This window comes from Maniola jurtina, chromosome 13 (assembly GCF_905333055.1).
Source record: "Maniola jurtina chromosome 13, ilManJurt1.1, whole genome shotgun sequence".
NCBI lineage: Eukaryota > Metazoa > Arthropoda > Insecta > Lepidoptera > Nymphalidae > Maniola > Maniola jurtina.
The window spans coordinates 1712098-1737546 of NC_060041.1; the positions used below are offsets into that span (position 1 = coordinate 1712098).

At 38.8% G+C, this 25449-nt stretch overlaps 1 protein-coding gene and 1 long non-coding RNA gene across 3 annotated transcripts in view; both read right to left on the reverse strand.

Moving 5' to 3' along the window:
* LOC123871204 (rho GTPase-activating protein 9-like) overlaps positions 1 to 25449 on the reverse strand; it is a 135759-nt gene that overhangs the window by 66903 nt on the left and 43407 nt on the right. The gene's annotated exons all lie outside the window — the stretch shown is intronic.
* Positions 1798 to 2580, reverse strand: LOC123871209. Its single transcript, XR_006797235.1, has 2 exons — positions 2206 to 2580; positions 1798 to 2116 (listed from the first exon to the last, which is right to left on the reverse strand). It is a non-coding gene; the product is annotated as an uncharacterized LOC123871209 (long non-coding RNA).

The following is a 25449-nucleotide window of genomic DNA, read 5'->3' on the forward strand; positions in this document are numbered from 1 at the left end:
GGAATGATTTGCTAGTTCTAATAAGTTTTAATTGTTACCTGTTAAAAGCGTCACTTAGAAAAGCAGTTATTGAAAATTGAAATATTTTTAACGAATAATAGTTTAATTAGAATGCCCTCCTAAATACATGCACGAGGGACACAGGTCAAAACGTTTAGGGGTTTTATAGAGATTTACCTAAAAAACTATGTAATGGTAAAATAAATAATCTTATTAGAGTGCGATTGCTATCGCAACATCTAAAGCTCATAAACTAAGTATATACCGAACGTATATTCAATAATAATAGTTCCGACTCTCGGTAAGATGATAAGTACCCAATTTTAATAAAGGCTTTGACTTTGATTTTGACTTTTGTACAAAGGCTCTAAGATAAATACTGCAAGCAATAAAAGCTAAGAGTAGAAATATTATTCCACTGACCATAAAAAACCTCATAAAAGAATCTCATGAACTGTTTGTATTGTATATTTTATTTTATTGTGGGGTTAGATGGCTGGACAAAAAGCCAGTTTATTCTAATATAGGAAGACATAAGCTTAGTTACGCAGATATAATATAAATAGCTGGCAAAGTGGGACAGACGGTTTGGCGCCGGACCAACACCGACGGAATGTGTAGCGACAGCAAAAAAAAACAAAACACACGCTTCGGATTTATTTTCTCTACTGTCTATTCATCATTCTAAACCAAAGATCTTCAATCAATGATTCTAAAATAAAAAAACGGTCAAGTGCGAGTCAGACTCGCGCACCGAGGGTTCCATACTCGGGTATTTGTTCCGACATTTTGCACGATTTAAATCTAAAAACTATTATGCATAAAAATAAATCAAAATCTGTTCGAGTGTACAGATAAAACCCTTTCATATGATACTCCATTTGGTATAGTTATCTTATTTTGAAAATTAAAAATACTAATTATTTGTTCATAAAGACATTTTTCGTATCGTCATGTAACCACAAATTCGCGGTTTTCGGATTTATTCCTTTACTTGTGCTATATAAGACCTTCCTAACTGCCAAGTTTCACGATTCTAGGTCAACGGGAAGTAGGCGATAAGTTTTCTTGGATGGACGGACGGACAGACAGACAGACAGTCAGGCAACAAAGTGATCCTATAAGGGTTACGTTTTTCCTTTTGAGATACGGAACCCTAAAAATTCGATGCACTGCCTTCAAATTAATGGTGCTTAGTTGACAGCAGCCTCATTTTTAAACGACATTAAAATTCAAACAAAAGAGGTTTTCAATTTGGGTCGTAGTTAGTTACTTAGTTTTAATTTATTGCTGTCTGTACGCAAGTTGTTACGGTCAGTGGTCCTAGGAAGGAATTTAGTTCTAGACTGAATATTAAATCTCAAGACGCCGGCATAAATAGGTTAATTTAAACTCGTCTTGCATGTAGGATTATTGTACTGTTTTTATTTTTTACAGCTATATAGAATTTCATCTTTAGGGTTAGGTAACCCTAAAAATGAAATTTGTCGCCGCCGAAAAATGCCGACAGAACTCTATTATGTCCCCTAAGCCTCCAGAGTCCTTCCGTCCGTCCGTCTATCTGTTAGCGGACTGTATCTCGTGAACCGTAACAGATAGAGAGTTGAAACTTTCACAGAATCTGCATTTCTATTGCCGCTATAACAACAAATCATAAAAATTTCAATTAATTCAGATTTTTTGTTGAATGCTTATTGCTTACCTAATTGCTGTGCGCGCACACGTTCGAATATGCAGGAACCCAGGGCGCGCGCCGTGACCGTGAATGACGTTTATTATCTGTGTAAAACTGAACACTCTTCTTTGTCTTTTGTAACCAATTTTCATTGCTGGTCGAATTCATAAATTAATAATGTAAAAAGTTATATTTCCTGTTTTATTGTAATTAATACACCTCCGCCAAATCCGATGGATCTCGGCCACAAGTAAACCTACAAATCCGGCGTGGTGCGCCAACATAGTGGCGACCGTGAACAATTCTACCTGTACAACGCAACCAACAAAGACGTACAAAAACTGCCGCATCATCGCCGACGAAACAGAAAAAGGATCGCAGCCCACGGAGATACCAAGACAAAGTGAGCCCGTTCCTTACCTTCAAATACCCAAAGCTATTCTATTCACCTATATATTCTATTCACCTATATTTACAAAATTCAAGCTAAATCTGTGTTTAGGTAATTACAAAATCTTCCTATACAATACTTACTATTGGCATACAAGTTGTCTAAACTATTTTCGCATCTCATGCTCTAATAACGACTTGAAAGTCTTAATAAACTAAATTTAAAGGTTCTAATCAGCAAAATACCTATCATTAAAGAATTGCTAAACCAATTCTACATAATTAAATATCGTACCTTCTTAATTATCTTAGTATAATTGAAACCATTTTCCAAAATTATAAAATATAAATCCATTGCTTCAATGCCTATACTATAGCTCCCTACTATTATTACTTGATACACAAAGCTGCATAATTATCAATTCCAGTGCAACTCAGAGACGCTTGCTAAGGCACAGCACTTAATCCAGTCGTGCTCCCACGCATACTGTGGCAGCCTCGAACTTCAGCCAGTGCCGCCGGCCCCCTGCAACTGTTGCACAGCACCAGTCTACTTCTGCGCACGGCTAGTGGAACATCAAACTTGAAGCGAGGAGCGTATTGTATCAAACTTCATATACAAGTAAGCTACCCTTTCTATACCTGCATCAGTGTATTGATCTCAAATCATGGAAAATACATTTAAAGCTTTAAATTTAAAACGTGCCTCAATTAAGGGCCGCGTTACTAAATTCAGTAATCAGTTAGATGACCTAAAAGGCCGTAGAATAACTCCATCTGAGGTCGACATACTGACGCAAAGGTTAGCAAAGATTGAAGCATTATTCGCCGAGTTCGATGGTGTGCAAGATCAAATAGAGGGCTTGGATGAAAAGAATTTAAGCGTTGAGTTAGACACTAGGGAGACCATTGAACAAGCTTTCTATAATTCAATCTCGGTTGCTAAAGAAATCATATCGGACAACAGTGCCTCTAAGAAAGCTGGATCATTCGACCAAAGTTATACCTCAGCGATAGGGGCAGACGAGGAGGATCACGAAGTGATCGGATTTCGTCTCCCTATAATTAAAATCACTCCTTTTTCTGGAAATTATCAATCTTGGGTTCAGTTTAGAGACACTTTCAATTCCTTGATTAACAGCAACCCTAGAATTAAAAATATACATAAGTTTCATTACCTCGTATCATACTTAGAGGGTGAAGCGGCTCGAGTGATCAGCAATCTTGAGGTGTCTGATGCTAATTATCCTGAAGCGTGGAATCTATTGTGTGAGCGTTACAACAACACACGTCAATTGATAAATAGTCATTTAAAATTACTTTTTAACATTGAACAGACTCGCGAGAGTGACAAATCTTTAAGATTCGTTGTTGATCACATTACCAAAAACTTGCGTGCACTTAAAACTTTAAACCAACCAACCGAGCATTGGGATGTTGTGATCATATATTTAGTCTCAGCAAAGTTAGACAGCAATACCCGAGTCAAATGGGAAGAATATATTCATGCTAATGTCAGGTCTTCGGAGATGCCTACACTTGATGATTTTTTGACTTTTTTGAAGACTCGTGCCGACGTGCTTGAGTCTGTTTTCCGTAGTAAGCAGGAACCAAACAAGAACATCAAGCAAACTCCGAATATCTCACAAGGCTATAAAAAAGCTCAGTCTTCTGTATCCACTAAATCCTTTGTTGTTGAGAAGGGTGACAATTCCAATGTCTCGCTAACTTACAAGTGCGCGGTTTGTAAAAAGGATCATCGCATTTATGAATGCGAACAATTCAAATCAAAATCAATTGAAGAGAGGGCAGCACTGGTAGCCAAGTTAAGATTATGTACAAATTGTTTGCGGGTAGGGCATAATCAACGTTTCTGCAAGACCCCAGGTTCTTGCAAGAACTGTAAAAAGCGTCACAGCACTATGATATGTAAGGCTTCTGAGCCTGATAAAGAAACAAGAGAAACAAATGAAGGTACTTCTGATCCCATTGCGATGTCAGCCACCATGTCTTCAGAGACTCTATTGTGTACAGCACTGGTTGACGTCATCAATCCTAAAACTAATGAAGCTGTTACTACAAAAGCACTGCTAGATTGTGCTAGCCAGTGTACATTCATATCAAAAAAGTTAAAGGAACAGTTAAATCTGACACCATTATTCTCCGAGACGAAAAATGTCACAGGAATCGGTGACATAGCGTTCAAGCTTCCTGCTGAACGGTGCGAAATACGCATCAAATCCAAACAAAACCCGTTCAGTATTATTTCATCATGCCTCGTCATCCCTAAAATTTCAGGAAAAATTCCTAAAACACTAATTAATATTTCACATTTAAATTTAGCTTCGTTTGCTCTTGCAGACCCACAATTTAACGAACCTTCAGAAATAGGTATACTCATAGGTGCGGACATCTTTTGGGATGTGATCTTATCAAAGCAGCAGTCCCTTGGCAAAGGTAATCCTATTCTGCGCCAGTCAAAATTAGGTTGGCTCATTGCAGGTCCGTTACACCAAAAATGTGATGACACCATACAATGCAATTTTACAAAAGTCACTAATAGTGCTAGTGACATAACGGATAATTCCTTGACAAGTCTACACAAGGATTTAAAAAGATTCTGGGAGCTAGAAAGCTTACCAACGAAACCTCTACTAACCTCGCAAGAGATAGAGTGTGAAAATCATTTCACAGAACATACCAAACGAAACAGTGAAGGGCGTTTCATAGTTAAACTCCCGCTCAATGAAACACCAGATTGTCTGGGTGACTCATACTATATGGCAAAAAAGAGATTTTTAAATCTGGAACGTCGATTCAAAAAGCAACCTGAAATTAAGGAGGCTTATGTAGACTTCATTAACGAATATGCTCACCTAGGACATCTATCAATTTCAGATGTTGACCGACCTGAAAACGGCTATTTTGTCCCACACCATCCAGTTATCCGCGAGGGCAGTGAATCGACGCGCCTCCGCGTCGTATTCGATGCATCGAGTCGCACAGCCAATCACAGCTGCACACCAGGTTCTAAACTATCTTGTTTGTCCGTAAATGATATACAAATGATAGGTCCTACGATACAAGACTCTCTTTTTAACATCCTTATTCGATTTCGTCAATATCAGTATGTGATATCGGCTGATATCGAAAAAATGTACCGTCAGATATTAGTACATGAGTCTGATCGCAATCTGCAGCTGATTTTGTGGCGAGATGCAGAGGACAAACCGTTACAAACTCTCAGGCTCAACACAGTCACATATGGTTTTGCTAGCGCAAGTTTTCTTGCAACGTGTTGTCTCTGGCAAGTTGGAGAAGAATGTGATGACCCAGTCATTAAAAAGATTATACAAACCGATTTTTATGTCGACGACTTATTGACAGGTCATGACGATGAGAGCCAACTTCGATTCATTCAGCAGACGGTTGCTGAAAACCTTGCTAAGGCGGGATTCAACTTGCGCAAGTATCGCTCCAACTTACCTTCTCTGTTATCAGCTGAAACCATTCAGTCCAATGGGAACCTAATAATAAGCGAAACCACAAATACCCTTGGTCTGAGCTGGGATCCATCCCGAGATATTCTGAAGTTTCCCATCAATGTCAGCACAGTTGATGCCGTCACTAAACGCACGATACTTTCGTCAACGTTCAAGCTTTTCGACCCTTTGGGGCTCCTATCTTTGTGCACTATCGTTCCCAAAATTTTAATTCAGACCTTATGGTCCCTAAAACTGGATTGGGATGATCCAGCACCTCAAGAAGTTGTCAAATCTTGGAAGAATTTCACTGACGGCATGGAATCAGTTTCCTCTTTATCTATCCCGAGATTAACGATAATCCCAAATGCAGAATCCATTGAAATGCATTGTTTCTGCGACGCATCGCAACGCGCATTTGGCTCATGCATCTTTCTAAAATCATTTAATAAAGAAGGCCAAGTGCGTGTGAATTTGCTTTGCGCCAAATCACGCGTTGCTCCAGCATCCACTCCAACTACGATTCCCCGTCTTGAACTCTCGGGCGCTCTGCTTGCAGCTGAAATGAGTTCCACTGTATCTCAAGCTTTACGTTGCCAAATCTCACGAATCGTCTATTGGACTGATTCGAGCATCGTATTAGCTTGGATACGGAAGGGCTCCAAGAATCTCAAGGCTTTTGTGGCAAACAGAGTTGCCACTATTCGAGAACTTACGGAGACGTCGGCATGGCATCATGTTCCCACGGAGCACAACCCAGCAGATCTGCTGTCTCGTGGAGTAGATCCCCGAGACATAGCAAGTTGTAACCTGTGGTGGTTTGGGCCATCATTCTTGACTATGCCAGAATCTGAATGGCCATCGTCGCAGTCGCAACCTCCTATTGAGACGGATGAATTACCTGAGGTGAAGGCGCACGTCGTCGAAACAAATGATGCAGAGCCATCACCATTTAATGTACAAAAACATTCTAAACTAAAGACGGTACAAAACATTTTTGGCTACATCAATAGATTTATGCATAATTGCAAGAACCCAAAAAATAAACTCACCGGTTCACTATCCGCGTCTGAGCTTGACAAAGCGCTCCAAAAATTAGTTTATATCTCCCAGTTAGAGTCCTTTCAAAAAGAATACGACAGGCTATTAAAAGGAAAGTCACTTAATCCTAAATCTAATATTGCGGCACTTAACCCCTTTCTCCATGAAGGTCTAATTAGGGTAGGTGGACGTATACAAGCTTCCGAATATAGCTTTGACATGAAGCACCCCATGTTGTTAAGCTCTAAACATCATTTTACAAAATTGCTGTTAGAGCAGGAACACCGCAAGCTTTTACATGCAGGTCCGCAGGCTTTACTAGCCTCTATTAGAACTCGTTTCTGGCCTATAGGCGGTAGAAACCTTGCGCGACGAACCGTTCTCAATTGTATAGTTTGTAGGCGTTTTCAGGGTCGATCGGCCACGAATATCATGGGCAACTTACCTTCGGAAAGACTTATGCCAGATTTTCCCTTTCATGTTGTTGGAACTGACTTTGCTGGGCCATTTATGATCACGGATCGCAAAGGTCGTGGTTGCAAAATATCGAAAGCTTATTTATGTATTTTTATATGTTTCAAATACAAGTGTATCCATTTAGAAACAGTCTCAGAACTGTCCAAAAACGCTTTTGTTTTAACGCTCAGGCGATTTATTGCACGCCGAGGTCTCCCAAGGTCAATTCATTGCGATAATGGTGGAAATTACGTCTCGGCGGCAAGAGAAATCCGCGAATTTCTGCAAGCCAATAGCGATGCTATTCATGATTTTGCCGCCAACGAAGGAGTCGAATTTTGCTTCTCCCCCCCATACGCTCCTCACTTCAACGGGTTGATGGAGGCCGGCGTGAAATCGGCGAAGTTTCACCTAACCCGGATCGTAGGAAACACGCATTTAACTTTCGAGGAGCTGTGCTCGTTGTTTACTCAAATAGAAGCCATCCTTAATAGTAGACCCCTCTATTCCCTCAGCTCCTCACCCAACGATTTCTATCCCCTAACCCCGGGCCACTTTTTAATCGGAAGACCCCTGGTATCGCTGCCAAGCCCTAACTTGCTGGAAACTAAGGAAAGCCAGATCGACAGGTTTCTACGCATAGAGCGAATGCGTCAGCTGTTCTGGCGGCGCTGGAGCCACGAATTTGTTTCCGAACTGCAAGAACGAGTCAAGTGGCGGACGACAGGAAATAACTTACGAGTGGACGACCTGGTAGTGTTGAAGGAAGACGGCTTACATCCACTACATTGGCGCCTAGGCAGAATCAAAAAATTGTTCCCTGGAGAGGACGGCGTGACGCGAGTCGTAGATGTCACTACAGCGAAGGGCGTCGTGCGCCGCGCCATCGGCCGCATTTGCTTACTGCCGAGCCCCAACGACACGGAAAGGAAGTCTTGAAAGCTGAAGGCTTTCCAGGGCCCGGAGTATGTGCGCGCACACGTTCGAATATGCAGGAACCCAGGGCGCGCGCCGTGACCGTGAATGACGTTTATTATCTGTGTAAAACTGAACACTCTTCTTTGTCTTTTGTAACCAATTTTCATTGCTGGTCGAATTCATAAATTAATAATGTAAAAAGTTATATTTCCTGTTTTATTGTAATTAATACACCTCCGCCAAATCCGATGGATCTCGGCCACAAGTAAACCTACAAATCCGGCGTGGTGCGCCAACAATTGCTTCCTAGTTTTTTAATTAGGAAGTCGGAAATAGTCAACATTTTTTTCATCTTTTAGATATTTTTAAACGCAAATTCTCACAGATTAGTGTTTTTATTATGAAATCATCATCATCCTCAGCGTGTGGACATCCACTGCTGGACATAAATGCCCTCCCTAATGAGCGCTACCCCATCCTGCACTTAGCCATCTTCATCCAGCCACTTTTCGCCACCCTCTTTATATCGGTAGTAGATCATGTCGGTCACCCCATAAGTCTAAATACCAATTTTGATAAAATTTTCTGACTTGGACAATCCCAAATCAACCAGCTCGTTGGAAAGTCTGGAGCACCTTTACATGTACGCTTTCTGCTGTTCTCTTTTTCCTATATAAGGGAGAGTGTTCTGAGGAGTAGTTTGACCTTATTCCACCCTCCTTTTTCTACGCTACACCGCACGCCACCGTAAGCAACTTCACCCTCAACACCTGAGTGCCTGGCGCAGTTCAACCGCCGGTTGTGCCAGATCTTTTTTCCTTGCACATGCACACTCTGAAACTTACTCCCGATACTATACGAGTATAGACCCTTCTTTTTTGTTTCGCTGGGGTAAATGCACTTACGCATCCCGCCACAAAAGCGAGTATGTGGACCTCACTGACACTACCATAGGATACCCACTAGAACCCCAGCGGCACAGTCCGCGTCAGTATAGTGAGCCGTCTCCGGATCCCGGGTATCGGATGCGACTGAGACCTCCTAGGATGGCGGTTTCCGGGATAAAAAGTAGCCTATGTTACTGTCTAGATGTTTAACTATACCCAACCCATGCAAAAATCTCAATCCGTTGCTCAGTTGCAACATGATTGAAGTACAAACCAATAAACCAACAAACAAACCCATTTCCGCATTATAATATGGGTAGTGATATAGATTTCGAACTTGAGACCTTCCATTTACATGTGCGACCATAGGGCTCACCACGTCAGTGGGGTATAAGAGTACCAACTCCAACTATCAGAAAGAAAGACAAATCCACTGACTATAATCTCTATTTATTCACATACCTTGACCATAACGGTATACAAACCAGTTTCGTTCGTAGCAAGAATGCTTACAATTCCTTATTATGTATTAGCACTTAGCATGTATTTGTGCATATTACGTTTGACTTTGAATAAATGAAAAGGTTATTAGCACCTGCTTTTCAGCATTCTCTTGGCGATGTACGGGAAATAACTGTTGCTGTAATTCTTGCTGACAATTCCAACTTGTTGTATAGAAGCCGGCGTTATTTTGTCGAAGTCCACAATATACAAGGAACCAAAATTAATTTAATTATTACTTAATTTGCTAAAATCCGCTGAAACAGACAAATCTGTATGGTGCAACATGCAGCATGTGATATGTACTCCCACTGCTAACACAAAGAGAAATTTGCAATCGTGCATTGTAAGGTCTACATCTCCTGAGGATGCTCCGGTGTCGAGGCGAAACGTGAGTCGAGTGGTTTTGGGATTTGTGTGGTACTGCGTGGTGGTGGTGCGTAGTGCTTGTTTGGTGGCTGGCTTTGCCTGCATGTCTAGCAGTGGGAGGTCGGGCGGTGCATACTGCATGTTGCACCATACCGATTTGTCTGTTTCAGCAAATTAAGCTTTTGGAGTTCCGTAAAATAACGCTTGCTTCTATACAACAAGTTGGAATTGCTGAAAACCAAAACAACGCCTCACTATTAGGCGCAGGTTCTGACATGGAGTATTGCTGTCACCTTTGTGATGGCTCTGTCAAGTAATAACTCGGTGCAAGACTCAATAGATCTACAAATAGTCAAAAGCTTAATTTGCTATAATCTGCTAAAAAAGGCGAATCTGTATGGTATAGCATGCATCAACACATACACCACCCGCTCTCTCACTGCTCTCCTAATTAACCCCCGACCAAAAAAAGAGGGGTGTTATAAGTTTGACGTGTGTATCTGTGTCTGTGTATGTGTGTATCTGTCTGTGTCATTGTAGCTTCTAAACTAATGATTTTAATTTAGTTTTCTTTGTTTGAAAGGTGGCTTGATCGAGAGTGTTCTTGAGGAAATCAAGGAAAGGAATTGAGGAAAGGAGAGAGGAAATCGGTTCTGCCGTTTGAAAGTTATCAGCTCTTTTCTAGTTACTGTAACCTTCACTTGTCGGGGGAGTTATAAATTTTTAATTTACACTTGTTTTAAGTCATCTATCGGATGTACTTTATAGAGTGCTCGCGTTATCTCAATGTACGTATTTTCACTGTGGTAGTAGGTACCCTTTCTCACAAGTTCTTACACCTTTTCTTTAGCCTATGGCCTAACTATCTAATACCTATCACAAACGAGTTTATCTCGTTCACCTGCATGGCGCCAGCATACAACGTGTAGGAGGTACCGTTACGTAGTGGAATGTAAAATGTTTATTTACAAAATGCGAAACGAAAAGACACCTTTGTCTTTTTTATATTGGTGAAATATTTGTTGTCTGCTTCATAGAACTAAAACACCTGCTCGGTGTAAAATTACTCTTCTCCATACAAACGTATAACGCCGATCAAATTATTCTACATATTATGACTTATATATATTTTTTTTAAGAACATTAGCCATGTTAAATGACTAATATTCCCCTTTCCTCTCCAACTAAGCGTCAGGCTTGTGCTAGGAGTAAGGTACGACAACAGTGCAACGGGCGGGGTTTGAACCGTCGACCTTTCGGTTTAGGTATATGACGTAGATATCCACCAAGAAAGGATTTTTTTAAATTCCTAGGGTGTAAAATAGGGGTAGGACGAAGTCGCAAACATACGCTAGTATTTTCATGAATAAATACAACCGGTAACATAACATCTGCAACGACGGAATGTTAGTTTCGTATACTCTTGCTGAAACAATGCCTTTTAGCCAATAGTGAGAGAATGTTGGCCAATCTGAGGTGATTACGATCGCCACACTATAGCTGTCAAACTTAGGTGCTAGGCCTCTGGTCGCAACGGTAAACGGAGCAGGTTTGCGCAAGCGCAAGTGAGGAGTCGCAGACGATGTGACCCACATAGATGTGTTTTATAACTGGTTTGTGAGCTTTTTGTAGTTCATGTGGGCGCCAAAACAATAATGTTATCAGTAACATTAAGTAGGTAAGTAGGAGTTTTCTATATGGATAGATAATACACTGAATACAATTTAGATTTATCTAGATATATATTTAGTACTAGCTGTGCCCGCGACTTCGTTCGCGTGGAATAGTGACTTTTCGGGCAGCATATCAGGCGCGAGGCGTGTAGTACGTACTCTGTACGTTAAAAATGTTCGCCGTGATTCTTTAAATTGACATAACTTTTTTATTTATGAACCGATTGACATGAAATAAACACTAAATGTTAAGTGAAGCTTACTACAATATATTAGTGAAAACCGTATCTAAATCGAATAAGCCGTTTCTGATATTAGCGTGCACAAACACACAGACAAACAGACAAACAGACAAAAAAAATATTAATTACAATTTCGGGTTCGGCATCGATATAATAACAACCCCTGCTACTTTTTTTATATATTTCCATTGTACAGACACCACTTTTCTACAATTTTATTATATGTATAGATGTAAGATCTCTATAATAAATTTTGATACCAGCTTAGAGCGATTTTCAGAAATTTCACCCAGCAAAGCCGTCAAGTAAGATCAGATAGGTACCTACTTAGTCAAATATAGGTAGATGATTTAGGAACAGATGTCTGATGTCTCACTTTCAAATCCATAAGCGTAAAGTTCATAGAACTTAAATAAGATTATAGAAATGGTACTATCTGTTGTATTATACGGGGCCTGTTTTGAACATCATTCATACAAATTCGAAAGAACATAGAAATAGCATCTCTAATCTCTAGCATTTATGTAACGTAACGTATTCAAATACGTGTACAATAACGTACAATAATACTCACTACATCATCATATAAAACATTGAGTTTAATGGGTTCACCTTATGAGAATCAAATAAAATTATTATAAGAATCAAACTAGAGGGAACAAACTACGTTAGGCGGAGCACGCCACGAACAAACTTCGCTTGGCATTTCTATACTTATTCTAATTTCTGTGGCAGCGACATATAAAAATACCGTGACCTTTTATGCGATCCGCAGAATCCGAATAACGGTCAGACGGTCGATCAACTCAGCGGCCTTATTAGATCACTTAGCGCGAGTACACCATATACAGACGGACAGCAAAAAGCTGAAAACTATAATTTTCATTGATTAGGTATAACAGACCCACATGTGTTGAACAGTTAGGTTACGCTGAAAAATACAAAGTGCGCGTTAAAAAAGCGTTGACGTGTGATCAGATACTTGGGAATGCATTTGTTCTATTTGAACGCTTTTTTAACGGACGTTAAAAAAACTCTCGTGCGAAGGAGGGCTAAGGGCCGATTTCACCAACGCAAAATAAGTCTTATCCGAGAATAAATTTGATATTTTAATTTTCATATTTTGGTAGGTTTTCAGTACAGAAACTCTCATTACGCCCAATTTATTCCTCGACTAGCCGATGCTTGCGATTTCGTCCGCGTGGATTTAGGTTTTTTAAAAATCTCTTAGGAACTCTTTAATTTTCCGGAATAAAAAGTTGTCTATGTCAGTTTCCGGGATGCAAGCTACCTCTGTACCTTTCATCAAAGTCGGTTAAACTGTTGGGCCGTGAAAAGCTAGAAGACAAACAGACAGACAGACACGCTTTCGCATTTATAATATTATTATGGATACTATGGATTAAACGTCACTCGACGGTTGGTCAAATCGGCACTAAGTCGAGGCTTGCTTTGACCGAGGCAAAAGCTCATCCCTCGGTCGAGCTGTCAATGCAAAGCTTAGTAGATGCAACAACTGACGAGCTTCGTTTAAAAGTAGAGTCAGTTCAAAATCATGCATTTTCAGGCTTCCGTACATGAAACTAAAGGTGCCCACGCACTCTCTCCAGCCGCGCCGCGCGGCAGTGACGTACGCGCGTCGCGGCTGGAGAGAATATCGTGCGGGGCGCTGACGCGACGCGCAGTTCCGCTGCAGTGCAATTCAAGTGCGTGGGCACCTTTAGCCTCCACTGAGCTCCGATGTATCTCGTGAACCTAGAGAGTAGAAATTTTCACATAATGTGTATTTCTATTCCCGCTATAACTACAAATAGGTAATAAAAATTTCTAAATGGCCGCCATGAAAAGTGCCAATCCGACACGCCAGATTTTTACCAGTAGGTAAATCTCTGAGCCTTTTGTTGTGTAAATTTGCAAATATTACCTCAGGCGTTACATAAAAGCCCCAGACACCAAACAGTAATAATAAGTCTAGGCAAAAAAGAAAAGAAAATGGTAGATAACTATAGTCATCGTTACATACTAACTTCCACAATCAAAAGCAACATGGCGTGTACTTGAAACAGCTACATCTGCTGAAAGCTCTCCACGGTCGCAAAGGTCAAGGTCGAGTTACGCAACCTTGGCGCGCACTGCAGCATCCGAGGTTAGGGTCACCAGATTCAGCAAATGTAAGGGACACTCCTGTTATTTTTGAGGTATTGTGCGAAAAGATACGCAAACTAAAGTTTCCTATCTGATGTTTCCTTAGAGTCTTCCAGAATATGTATAGTGCATAAATATTGACAACGCATACGCCATATTAATTTACATGACAGTTGACAAATATGTCTACTATATAACGTACTATTGCCATGGCAGTTCATTGTAAATTATCCTAGAAAAGGACGTTAAATTGAGATGTCACATTTCACAATTTCATACAGCTTTCCATACGAAACACGCGTTTTAACGTTTGATAAAGAGTTGCTGATTGTCGGCAACATCCCAGTTATACATACATATTATATAACTGGGATATTGCCGATTTATATAATATAATTTATACAATATAGTAGTATTTCTTAATATTTTTTAAAGATATAGAGCAAAATCCTTTTACATCCTTGATAACTCATAATGTAATGTATCATTGTACGCTACTGCACTGTCCAGTTTCTTTACCCTTACCTTAAACGAGTAGGTATGCACTGCAAGCACCAGTAACATCGCTCAGATTCCGTTTGAAACTTGGTTTTCTTGTAAAAAAAAAAAAAACTAAAAGTCTATTGTCCAGAAAATTCAGAATATCTGGTGATCCTACATCCAGGCCCAGTCTCCCCTTCCCTGGGGAACTCTACATATCTAGAGGCCCAACTGCTCTGCGATATACGTAGATACCTAGTTGCCGATATTACATAGCTCCTATTGATTTTACGATAATTTTCAATCCTCACTACGTTTGAGTTACTTGTTGACTTCCAAAGAGGAGATCTGAGGTTTCTAAAGAGGAGGTTCTCAATTCGGCGCATATTTTTTTTTTCTATGTATGTTCATTGATTTCTCCGAGATTTCTTGATCGATTTGCAAATTTTTTACTCAATTTACTATTTAATTTCAGCTGAATTTTCATTGAATTAAAAAAAAACCGACCAAGTGCGAGTCAGACTCGCGCACTGAGGGTTCCATACTTGGGTATTTTTTCCAACATTTTGCACGATAAATCAAAAACCCTAAAAAAATGCAAGTGCGCGGGATGGTCCCATTAAAACTTCTGGACAATTCAGCGTCCCGTGTGGATTTCTAGTTACTTTTTATCTCGCTCGACTTCAACATACGTGTAAAAACAAAAATACTTACTTTGTATTTGATTTGGAAGACTTTTTTTCAAAAAGAATTATCTTTTAGTACTTTTTCAGTAGATTACCATACAATTAAGTAAATTCAAAGAAACGTTCTAAAGAAAACTTACACGTATAAATACAAGTGTCTAATACCGGCGGCGGTTAAAGTTCTATACTTTTATAATTATGTTAGTCAGTTTAACCTTTAACTAGCCGACGCGACAATGCCCGGGATTAAGTAGTATTTTACATTCCAGAATTTTCTCCGAGATGCAGGCTATCTCTGTTCCAGATATTATCATCAAAATCATTAAACGGATGAGTCTTTAAAACCCCAGTGGGATCTCTTTGAGTTTTCCGGGATAAAAAGTACCTTTCTGATATCCGTCTTCCGTCCGTCTTCTGTACCAAACGTCAAAATCTGTTCAACGGATGGACCATTTAAAAGTAACAGACAGACAGACAGTTTCAGAATTATAAGATAGAAGGATATATTGTAGTGTACGCAAGCAACGAGGTACCTAAGTACATGCAAAAGTTAGTTCTGATAGTAACTAATTTCCATAATATTCGTGAGGCTTTACTCGTGGCTCAGGGATTAGTATAATTCAATTATCAAACATAAATTAGATTCTAACTACCCTAACTACCCGTTTCAAACTTTCAATGTCAACGCCCACGGTTGTTGAACGGTTTAGCTCTAAGTGTCAAAGTCATCTGAAAGAGTCAAGGTCATCTTATCAAACGGCGTAGTCCAAAGGCACTCAATATTATAAATGCGAAAGTGTGTCAGTCTGTCAGTTAAATATTATAAACTAGATGACGCCCGCAGCTTCGCCCGCGTGGATTGGTCAAATCCCCTGCACGTCAGGATTGAGGAGTTGGAATCCAATTTTTTTATGGAACAATGTCGCAAAGTTCCTCTATCGATTAAAAAAAATACGCAAATCGGTTCAGATATCTCGGAGATATCATTGCATAGGTAGAAAAACACAACTCCTCCATTTTTAAAGACGGTTAAAAAAGTAGCCGTATGTTACTCCTTGGTTAATCCTCTATTTGTCTGTGAAAGTCCCGTCAAAATAGGTTCAGCCATTCCGAAGATTAGTTCAATTTTTAAAGCTGTGATAGCCTAGTGGTTAGAACGTCCGCCTCCTAATCGGAGGTCGGGGGTTCGATCCCGGGCACGCACCACTAACTTTTCAGTCATGTGCGTTTAAGCAATTAAATATCACTTGCTTTAACGGTAAAGGGAAACATCGTGAGGAAACCTGCATGCCTGAGAGTTCTCCATGTTCTCAAAGGTGTGTGAAGTCTGCCAATCCGCATTGGGCCAGCGTGGCAGACTATGGCCTAAACCCTTCTCATTCTGAGAGGAGACCCGTACTCAGTAGTGGGGCGGAAATGGGTTGACCATGATGAGATGCCAAAGTGTGTCTGTTTAATTGTTATCCTTCTGTCTAGGTTTATATGTTACATTTTCACACAAACAAACACACACACACACACACATTGTTTATTTGTTTGAGCTATTTAAAATGCCACTGATAATAATGATGCCCCAATAACTCGAGATTGAACTTGAAACTCATGTGGGCTTATTCACTTATCAAGTTTGACCTTTAACCATTAGTGTGGATAGCTGGTAGATGTACTGTATCTCCATGATAAGTGATAATAACAGTAGACACAATGATTATACCACACGTTATGGATATCCAATTATCCATATTTACTAATAGTATAAATGCGTCAAGTATTTCTGTCTGTCTGTTAGCTTTTCACGGCTTATCCGTATAAGCGATTTTGTTGACGAAGTTTAGTACGGAGGACAGCGGGATGAGTTTTTGATAATTTTATTCAATTCCCACATTGGCTGCTCATTGGCACCGACTCCAAAAAATGTTAAATAGAACTACAGTAAGTACAATCCGGGTATCTTTAAAACAAGAGTGAATAGGCACCTTCTAGGTAAACGCATCCCATCTTAGACCACATCATCACTTTCCATCAGGTGTGATTGTGGTCAAGCGCTTACCTATAGTGAATAAAAAAAAAAAACACGTAATAATATTATATTCGGTAATAAATTCAACTACTTTTTACTTTTTAGTGTTTGTGGTTATTGAAGTCGGTTTTTTTTAATATATGTATGTAAGAGTAGGAGAACTAGCTCCAATAAAACTCGCGCCATTGTTATTATTCATCACAGTTTATTATCAAACTTTTAACCATCTTTAATATTACTTTTATCCAAATAAACCTTTACAAATACTTTTGAATCATCAAATGAATCTACCACTGGTTCGGAACGCCTTTCCTGCCGAGAAGAACCAGCAAGAAACTCAGCGGTTGCTCTTTTCAAAGATTTGATTTACAATAAGATTCGATTTACAATATTTTAACCGAAATTACATTTAACCGTCAAACTTAAACGAACAAATTTGAAAGAAGTTAAGAAACTCAACATTTAAACCAAAGTTACAATTAACTGTCAAACTAAACCGAATAAATTAAAAAGGTAGACAAATTCAACGTGTTATCACTTCGACTGTCGATAATAGAATGCCGCTCCGCTGGACCGCTTCGCTTTTAAATACTATCGTGGCGGTGGGGTTCGGAAACGTCGACGACGTACGATGCGTCATTGAGGATTCTACTCGTCATTCGATCTATGAATTACGTGTCTCATTATTGCGCCGATACGGCCATACTGATCATAGGCGCGTCCCTGCGCCTACTCTCGTCCTTTTTCTCTGCAATAAAGTGCATAAATTAGTAAACCAACATCACACACACATAAACCCTTATAATTTCGAAATCAAAAATGGTTCCTCAACACTCTTATCACGTTAAGAATCTCATAGCCTCAGGGCCTCGACACCCATATTAGCTTTCACGTTAACTCATAGCCTTCACGTAAACACATTTCAATTATCTTGGAACACATAAGTGATAACGTCAGAACCTCATAGCCTCAGCGCTAATTTTGGTTCAGCCTCAGAGCCTCGGCGCTCATTTTAGCCTTGACGTTGACACATGAATTACAAGACAATTGAAAACACATAAGTGATCATCAGAACCTCATAGCCTCAGCGCTAATTTCGGTTCAGTAACCATTTTTTGCTTTTTTTTTTTTTTTTTCACATTTCAATTATCTTAAAGCACAAATGACGTTACAACCTCATAGCCTCAGCGCTAATTTTGGTTCACACATCAAATGGACTTTAAGGATAATTGAAACCCCAAGTGATGACGCCAGAACCTCATAACCTCAGCGTTAATTTTGGTTCAGCCTCAGAGCCTCAGCGCTCATTTTGGCCTTGACGTTTACACCTTCGGAAAGATAGTAAAAAGTGATGACGGCGGAACCTCAAGCCTCAGCGCTAATATTGGTTCAGCCTCAGAGCCTCAGCGCTCATATTGGCCTTGCCGTTTACACTTAAATAATGGAAAAGTACTTAACTTATAAAAGCACGTCAGTCTGCGCGTCAAATCCTCACTTTGCCGTACTATTACGTTTACTCATAGCCGATACGGCCACATTACTTTGTACTTCAAATTTTGGTACGCTTTCCAAACGTTCGTTAATCGTGGCAAACTTTTCTTCTGGTCCCATTGGTTTACTTCGATGAAGTTCACGTCTATTGTTCAGTAATATTCATATTCAGAGGATATTCTTACTTCAGCTTTTACGTTAACATTTTATACAATATTATTATCAGTTTTTTTTTTTTTTTTTCTTTCTTTTTTTTTTTTTGCATTGTTTATCTTTTTGTTTGTTTTTTTTTTGCGGTATTACCCTTTTTTTTTAAATATTTATCCTCTTTTTTTTTATCATTACTATCCCATTGTTTTTTTTTTTTTTTTTTTTTGTATCATTGTTTGATAAATACAAAACCCCAACTCTACCTAGACCGGCTCTTCCACCCCTATACCGGTCCCAAACCGACCATCTAGCCTAGCTACCACAACTAGTACTATGACCTCAACCAACGGAAACCACATAAGGTAACCACAACTCTAAAACCTACAGTAAGTACGACAGACCGTGTCTACTGAGAAGTGTCTCTGACCAGAGCCGCAGAATAATGAATCGGTTTTGATATATACAACACCCAGCGTTACGAATTCATAAAACACCACGGGATTCTATAACTAGATCTGATATGTGTCACCGACCTGTAGAACTCTGATTATAATAACATCAAGTAACTGGGCGACGGTACCCTACACTAGATTGGCTCCATCGTAACTACTATCTCAACCGTCTAATCAACATTTCTAACCAACAATATCCACACGTATGTATATTCACATTATCTGTACAAATTGGAACGAACTCACCAATTACAACTGCAACTTAAAATCACTTTCACAGTACTGACTCAAGAAGTCCTTTCACTACTTCACTCTGTCGAAACACCACACGTAATGAATGCCGCTCTGCCGCTGGTTAGCGTGTCTACCCCAAAAATCTCCCTACCACTTCACGCCATTTTATCATAAAAATACCCGCGCCACTTGCTATTGGTCGATTCAAACATATCACAAGACTGCCAACATAAAAAAATGATATTGCCAATATTGTTAAAGTTGCCACTTGAAAATAATATTGACTATGGACAAACACGATTTACTCAAAACTTTGAATAATTATGGAATTATTAAACAGTAAATTTAATCGAATCACGACAATTGTAATGTTATTATCTGTTCGTATTTGGTTGGTACCAAAAATTTGTAACAATAAGAAGAGAAAAAGTGGATTCGCAAACACATCTCTTTATGAGGTCTGTACTATTTGGTAGATAATAGGAACACATGGAAGCACTTAAATTATAAAATCGCGTCAACACCTTGAAATTAAAATTTGGATTGCACTACAGGAACAAGCGAGGTCTGTTAGTCAGTCATCAACTCATCGCCGATTGGGCGAATTTCATAATTAGTTGATAATAGGAACACGTCAAAACAGTTAAATTATGAAACCACGTCGATCGCCTTGAAATTAAAATTTAGATTGCACTTCAGGAACAAGTGAGGTCTGTTAGTCAGTCATCACCGATGTGGTCTCATTGATTTCTTGGGTGAATTACATAATTTGAGAACATGTTCGGCCATTCTGCCCATGACAACCTTTTCTCGTCAGTAGACAATAAGTACCTCAGATATGCCGTGATTAAGTCTGTACTTTCATCTCTTTTAGGATCGCTTTATGGTGTGATTTGATGTATTCCACTGAAGGTTTGATTAGACATTTTTAGCTTTCTCGTAAAGCTTGAGCTTGATCTTAATATGGGATGGTGTTATTAAAACTGATTTAAATTGTCTGTCAATCGTCCAAGTAAATTACTTAGTAGAAAATTCTTTACAATAATGGCCTTCTTAATGAACCAAACTTATGAACATTCAACAAATTTATGACTACAAGACTCGTATCTTGGTTGAAAAATGAAACCTTAAAAATTTATTCACTACTATCATTTAAGACAAAAAGGAAACTGGGATACCGGTTCTACGTATCGTTGATATTTGGCATTGGCACGCACAACACACGGAAACGTTTAAGTGCGAAACTTGTAATTAGAATAAGTCTGAACCGAACGAGAAACTCGAAAGAAATGGCCAATACGAAGATGTTCCAGTAAGTCTTTAAGATAGCTTGGATTCGGGCTCCAAATACCTAATCGAGCAATCCATGTACCCACAAATGTTTAATCCGCCAAATGCGGCAGTGGTCTGAGAAACACGCGGAACAACTATTAAAATATCAACTTAAAAAAAAAATTAAAAATCTCTGAGATTAAATCCTACAAAAGATATTCATAACCAACGGCCAAGAAAGACAATTTAGTTTTCCCAACAACACTTCCTAACGGAGCCAATACTTTTAACGGAAATGGAAAATGATCAGCAAATCACCAAAGCCGTTGAGTCACCTCGCACAGACCCGTCAGCTCACCACAGAGTTTGTCAAAGTTATTCGATAAACCTGTATTACGAAGAAAACAACCGATTCTATATGACACAACATCCAGTCAGTAGCTTGGTCCTTGGTAATAGTATTCCACCGTAAAACAGAAAACGTTGAAAAGAAGGAACACTGCCGATCAGTGTCTCCCACCATAAAACAAGCCCTTGATCTAGTACGGTATTAAGGATCACTTAAAAAAACAAAAATACTATGCTATTATGACCTCTCAAAGTGACTGCTGTGAAATTTAAGAATATTCAACGGTTCGCCATTAACAGCGAAATCTACGAATAATCAAAAACGATTTTGAAGACAAAAAAAAAAACGGAACTATCCAGAAACACAACAGGAGTCCGATAAATTGCTTAAACCCGTCTGTCTACTATCATCTTGGGACCACGAAATAGTAAAGTAAATGTTTTCAAAGAAATACACCTGTGAAGCTTTACAAAACACATCTGCTTCTAATAGCGGCCTACCACTGGAAAAATAAATAAAGATTATGATAATAATAAATGAAATGATGACAAATAAAACAGCTCACACCACGCCAGGCACGTCATCTTCTGTCGGCAACTATCTTTGAAATCTTAGGTTTGTATCACGTTCCAGACTTTGGATACCTTCAGCCATTATTTCACTTATCCAACATCATACGTATGCCAATTCACTCAGGTTATACTCCTTGGATTGATTGTTCTAAAACTGGTACTGTACTCCGTGTCGTGGTTTTAAGCAAACATTCCCACGATTTTACTGCTCCTAAATGAGCGCTAGCTGCTTTCAGTCGCACTTCGTTGTATTTTAAATCATATTCATTTCTTTCACATCAGGGTTGAAGTTTGAAAATAAACGGCTAAAATCTATTCATTATTTCTCAATCTATGTCTCTAAAGTATTATCCAGAAATGCCGTTGCTATTAGCGAGGCGATGATGGTAATTGGCGTTGATTCATCCCACTTCTGATGTAAGAGTAGGAGAACTAGCTCCAATAAAACTCGCGCCATTGTTATTATTCATCACAGTTTATTATCAAACTTTTAACCATCTTTAATATTACTTTTATCCAAATAAACCTTTACAAATACTTTTGAATCATCAAATGAATCTACCACTGGTTCGGAACGCCTTTCCTGCCGAGAAGAACCAGCAAGAAACTCAGCGGTTGCTCTTTTCAAAGATTTGATTTACAATAAGATTCGATTTACAATATTTTAACCGAAATTACATTTAACCGTCAAACTTAAACGAACAAATTTGAAAGAAGTTAAGAAACTCAACATTTAAACCAAAGTTACAATTAACTGTCAAACTAAACCGAATAAATTAAAAAGGTAGACAAATTCAACGTGTTATCACTTCGACTGTCGATAATAGAATGCCGCTCCGCTGGACCGCTTCGCTTTTAAATACTATCGTGGCGGTGGGGTTCGGAAACGTCGACGACGTACGATGCGTCATTGAGGATTCTACTCGTCATTCGATCTATGAATTACGTGTCTCATTATTGCGCCGATATGTATAGGAAACATTCCATAAATCTGAGTTAACATAAAGCTAATCCGGTTTCAACTGTCAGCAAAACAGCTTAAATAATATGATGCCGTCTGTCGTGTGCGATCTGCCTTATGCTATTACGTAAGAGTCAGGTAACTGCAGAGCTGTGAAGCCCGACAAAATGAAGATCCAATTAACTAAGCCGCAAATAACTCAACACTTGAAATAGCAATTGAAAAGATTTATGGAAATACCACTAGAATACAATAGAATAAAAACAGCTGTTATTCAAATATTTTGTACAGTACTTTGAATTAAATCAAGTAAGTATTGTAATAAATACCAATTAATTCTATAAATTACTAGCCGATGCCCGCGACTTCGCCCGCGTGGATTTAGGTTTTTCGAAATCCCGTGGGAACTCTTTGATTTTCCGGGATAAAAAGTAGCCTATGTGCTAATCCAGGATATTATCTATCTTCATTCCAAATTTCAGCCAAATCCTTTCAGTAGTTTTTGCGTGAAGGAGTAACAAACATACACACACGCACACACACACACATACAAACTTTCGCCTTTATAATATTAAGTGTGATGTAATGTGATAATGAAAATAAATGAAATTAAATCTAAAATCTCATTAAGACCACCGCCCGCAGCGAGGCATTGCACCGATGCTCAGCACCGCCTCTTTGGATGACCAAACATATTCTTTGTCCAAGGTAGGTAGTTTGCCAGTTCTTTGGTCCCCAGTTGACTCGATAACCCTTTTTGAAATTGCCTCAAAAAGAGCTCGAGCGCCCAGGCTCCACAGCCGCAAGGTCTCCAAAGCCACAAATATGAAACTCCCATCGAGGTTTTCATATTATTTGCGCTTCTTGGCCCGCCTCAAAGGAGGTCGTTTAGTTTATATTTATTTATATTTGTCTTGGATTTGTTTATATTTGTCTTGTCCCACCTTCACCATTTTACCACCAATCCGCAAGACGTCGGGCAAGTTTCCATCCTTATGTCGTAGACATTCCATTCCATCTACACGTTCGAATCGTTTTACGTTTTCATTCCTCATACGAATGGCTAAGGTTTGGAATACTCTTCCGCGATCTGTGTTTCTTACCAATTTATTACAATCCGGGTATCTTTAAAACAAGAGTGAATAGGCACCTTCTAGGTAAACGCGTCCCATCTTAAACCACATCATCACTTTCCATCAGGTGTGATTGTGGTCAAGAGCTTCCCTATTATTTATGTATAGTGAATAAAAAAAAAGGTCGCCTGAATGTGGGATGCATCTAAATTTTCTTTTGAATCGTCAAATGCATCTATGTACTCGAAAATCGGAATGCATTTCTTCTACCCGATATCATAAAAACATTCATCCATAAACATACATAACATCAAGACATTCTGCATGTAAATATTTAATTTACTTGCAGTTTTAATTTATCGAAATATTTTTCTTTGCCTCCAATTTAGCACAAGATAAAATTAATTATAACTAGGTAATCTAGACCCTGACTTGCTTTCAAACATGAAATTAGTTATTTTTCACAGCCAGCAGAATGGTTACGACAAGCAATAGGTAATTGCGCTGTAGGTACGCGTTACATTACGAAATTATTGCAATTTGCGAGATTAATGTGGTTTTAACAGGGCTCTCTCCGTCACTCGCTTCATACAATCGTAGTTCCAATTACATTTGAATATTAAGCAACCAAAGTCCATGAAATTTTGCAGACATATTCTAGAAACTAATATCTGTGTCAGTGGTGTTTTAGATTTTTCTAAAAATATGTAGTTTTAAAATTACAGGGGCTCAAAGATTTGTATGTACATTTTTTAGACCGCGTAACTTTGAAACCGAATATTTTAACAGAAATCTGGAAAACCACAGACATAGATATTAGTTTCTAGAATATGTCTGCAAAATTTCATGGACTTTGGTTTCTTAATATTCAAATGAAATTGGAACTACGATTGTATGGAGCGAGTGACGGAGAGACCCCTCTTAACTACAGTACCACAACATATCTACATTGCGGTAGTATTTATTTTATTACGAAAATAATAATTAAACTTATGAACAAACGAGTTGGTTATGTAAGTAATATTACTTATATGCTCTACTTTATTATTGAGGTTTCACAAAAGTTTACCTACTTTTCAATATTTCGATTGAACAAGCATTGTGCCTGATAAAGTGGCTGAGACGTCAGACTCGCGCACCGAGGGTTCAGTACTCAGGTATTTTTTTCGAAAGTTTGCACGATAAATCATAAACTATATACACTTTGTTGTGTACAAAGTGATCCTATAAGAGTCCCATTTTTCCTTTTGAGGTAAGGAACCCTAAAAATGAGCCTTAGTAGATTTGTTTATATTTGTCATGATTTTTGAAAAGGATTATCTAATCTGTCTGTCTGTCTGCTAATTTTTCACGGACGTTTGGTACAGAGATAACTTGCATCTCGGGGAAGGATAATGCATAGGCTACTTTTTAACCCGGAAAATAAAAGAGTTCCCACGGGATTTTTAAAACCTAAATCTACGCGGACGAAATCGCGGGCATCAGCTAGTAGGTTTACTATACAACTAGCGACACGCCCCGGCTTTCCACGGGTAGCTTTTTACAACTTTCGCAAGGATCCCTAATTTTTTGAAAATAAAATGTAGCCCAGATATCACTCAGGAAAAATATAGCTTTCTACTGATGAAATTTTTTTTAAATTTCAGTTCAGTAATTCCAGAGATTACTTCCTACAAACAAACTTACAAACTTTACTACTTTTTGTACAAACATTACTATCATTTTTTTTAATTCACTATAGGCAAGCGCTTGACCACAATCACACCCGATGGAAAGTGATGATGTGGTCTAAGATGGGGCGCGTTTACCTAGAAGGTGCCTAATTATAAGGAACTATTGTTACTAACACACTAACTATCTATATTCTATATGAACTGTTTTGTATATTTTAAGAAGATTTTAAGATGGTCTGAATTAAAATATTATTTAT